Genomic DNA, 3,369 nt, shown 5'->3' with positions numbered 1-3,369 from the left:
GTTTCCTCTTGTCGATTGGCGTCAGCTTGGTGTCCTTGCCTGGGCCTTCCGCGCGCGCTCTTCTCCTCAGTTCGGGGTGTTGCCTCGATCTTGTGGGCTCCCGTTTGCGTCGCCTTAGTCGCACTGGGCTTGGTCATCCTGGGTAGGGGGCCAGTTGGGCCTGCAGTGTGATCATGGCACTGGCATCCTCCTGGCGCTGCCCTTTTATCCTCTGGCGCCTGCAGATGGGATTTGACTTCCACTTGCAACTCCTTCATGCGTGCTACCATCTTCTTGATGGCCATGTTGATCGACCTCTGTGTGTCCAGTGTGTGTGAGTGTATGTGTGTGTATGTGTGTGCAGTGAAGCATCATTGTATTTATTCTCATAATGCTGCGCAATGAATAATTATGCAAATCGTTCGGCTTATGGTCAAGCCGCTTGGGTAGTACTTGAATCCTTGACCATGGAAGCTGTCCATGCTACCCCATTCCTTATCTCCCTTGGCTCCCTTGGTTCCCATTGCAAATTGCAAGATTCTGCTAAATTAAGCAGACATTCAAACCACCCACACTAAAACGCAGAAAATATTGCGCTTTTCCGGGCGAACAGTTTTAAACGTCACTAGCAAAACAAAATAGTTATCAGCAGCAAAAAACAAAAACTTTGTACTTTTTCGCGCCTTTCCAACTTTTTGTGCGGCCTTTGGGATGGAAAGTTTCACTGCACCCTAGACTCCGATCCGATCCGACCCAGAATCAGACCCCACACACAGCCTTTGGCCATTTCCCCACCAACTTTAAGCTTATAAAACTTGGGCAAAAGTCTGGGCGGATCAAGGCTTAATCGGCCGCCGCTTTATAAATCAAATCTTGAAATCAAAACAAAAAGTTTTGCCTTGGACAAGTCGGGAGTTTTCGAATATGTATGTATTTGGGTGCATAATATTTATTATCTCACAGCTGTTGACTGGCGAATAAATCAATATCGTATTAACTGCTTAGGCAGGCCACAAACTTTTACCTAAATACTGCCCCCAAAGCACATAAATAACGAAAATGTCAAAAACTTTTCTTCTCTCTGCTGGCCGGAGGAGTCAGCGGCTCTGCTTGAGCAACAACTGAACTGGACAAGAAGCCAAATGCTCTCGCACAGGAACGGCGCCTGTCTCTGACACTTCCCTAACGTGTTCTTATACTCTTGCAGGGGGTTTTATGATTTTCGGCACCTAATTGGGATGGTATTACATTACTGAGCATCATCAACATTCGAATCAATATAGTCCGTCTATTTCTAAAACTGAATTGGATCCAACGCCGGAAAACAAACAAATTTAGATCATATCATAAGTAATAATTGCTACGGGGTAATGTATTTTAAAAGGTATATAACGCTTCGGCTCGCCATCCTTTCATTCTTGTTCCAATTACTCTCTATTAATTTGAGACTCGACCTCGATGTGGAGAAAGAAATTAATTGAATAAATCCGCGGCAGAACCTGCACTCCCATGGACTCACCTTCTCAGTTGATTAATGTAAAACTCTTTGAGCTGCATACAGGTTTTAATGAAAAACGGCAGTCGATTAATCAGATCAATCAGATCGATAGGATCCAACTACTTGCGCGATTCGAATTTCAGCCAGAAGCCATCCTTTGGCTGCAGATTGTGGCCCATGATGTTATCGAGCAGATTTGTCGATGTCTTTTGGGCAGGCACTAACCTGAAGCCCAGAATCAGCTGGTAGACGATAGACTTGAGCTCCATGAGGACCAGTCGGCTGCCAATGCAGTTCCGAGGACCCACTCCGAAGGGCAGGAAGGTGCCGGGCCTAATCTCATCCCTGCGCTTATCTGAAAAGCGCTGGGGATCGAAGCGTTCCGGCTCGGCAAAATTCTCGGGATCGTGGTGCAGAGGAAAGATGGGTATCTGCAGAACATCGCCCTTCTTGGCGGAGAACAACTTCTCCCCGCTCTGGTCACACAAGTCGATATCTTTGTTGCACTCGCGATCTGTGGCTATGGATGGGGGCAACTTCCGAAGCCCCTCTTGGACAACCATGTCCAGGTACTTCATTCGCGTCAGTCTGTCGAAGGTCAGAGGCTTGCCATCCAGCTCCCTGTCGACCGACAGAATCTCACTGTACAATTCAGACTGCACTTCGGGGTTCATGCAAAGCTCGTAGGAGAGGAAGCAGAGGGCCGAGGATATGATCTGGAAGCCCGCGAAGACGAAAAGTAAACACTGGGCCAGGAGATCCTCATCGGTGAAATCTGCGTATTGACTGGAGTCCTTTGATTCGTTGACCAGCTCAGCATGCCTCAGCTGCTTGGCCTCCATCAGCAGATGGATCATGTCGGGACGCAGCACATTGTGCTCCTTGCGATACCTCATGGCCACCTTCACTAGACTTGTGAAATAGTCAATCTTCTCGGAGTCCAGGAGCTGAGTGCGCAGCAGCTGGGGGAACGAAACACCAAATTAGAGACCCATTACGTATCCCAGACTCACTTTCATTAGTCGCGGCGCTAATCTTTGACAAGGACTGTCCGATTCGAAAGAATTCGTTGTCTTCCCGCCTGAATGAGTTCACGCTGAGACCAAAGGCGACGGTGGCAATCACATCGTTGGCGAACCGCGTAAAGTAATCCTTCATTTCCAGCTCAATGGCCCCGGTATTCGATTGTGCCAACTGCTCCCCAATATGCCGAACTGCCTTCTCGCTGCACGAGTGGATTAGCTGGTACATGACCCTCATTTTGGTCCCAGTGAAGGCAGGGGTCAGAATGTAGCGCATCTCTTTCCAGCGGGCATCCTTCAGCGAGATGATCGACTCCTGCATGTTGTTGTGCATGCTGTGGTGGTTGACGAAATGGTCGAACTCCTTGATGCCCACCAGCTTGATCAGGTCGGGATCGCGCAGGAAGATGAAGGGATCTCTCAGGGCGTACACACCATAGACCCTGCTCCCCTGGTACTGCATGTGCTGCTCGATCACATACTTCAGCACGGGCAGACCCGTAAACATACCCCTGATTGGAATAGTGCCCAGAAGGGCTTGGGATTGGCGTGTGGCACGCCCCTCTCGGTGAGTATACCGTATTTGGCCACGGACCACTTGTAAAGCAGAACAAGCAGAACGGCGACCAGCGAGAGCACAACGATCCATTTTTCCATGATGTCAGAAAGTCTTAAATGAACCGCACAAGTGAAACGCTAGAAATTAACTGATACATACGATTATACTGATATTATAGAGAGGGGAGCTCTCTTCGGAAAGCTATCAAAAGCTCCGCTGAAAAGCTTGAGCTTTCTTCGTTTTGTTATCAAGCGATCGACTTTGAGTGGTTTCCGGTCACTATCCATATCGAAATACGAAATTTTTTATCT

General features: G+C 48.3%; 1 pseudogene; it reads right to left on the bottom strand.

The window, feature by feature from the left end:
• Nucleotides 1-1,596: 1,596 nt before the first annotated feature.
• Nucleotides 1,597-3,156, bottom strand: LOC117191845 (annotated as a pseudogene).
• Between the last annotated feature and the right edge of the window lie 213 nt (nucleotides 3,157-3,369).

Source organism: Drosophila miranda (assembly GCF_003369915.1).
Source record: "Drosophila miranda strain MSH22 chromosome Y unlocalized genomic scaffold, D.miranda_PacBio2.1 Contig_Y1_pilon, whole genome shotgun sequence".
Lineage (NCBI taxonomy): Eukaryota > Metazoa > Arthropoda > Insecta > Diptera > Drosophilidae > Drosophila > Drosophila miranda.
Note: the sequence above shows the minus strand (reverse complement) of the source record. Positions and strands in the feature narration are given on the sequence as shown.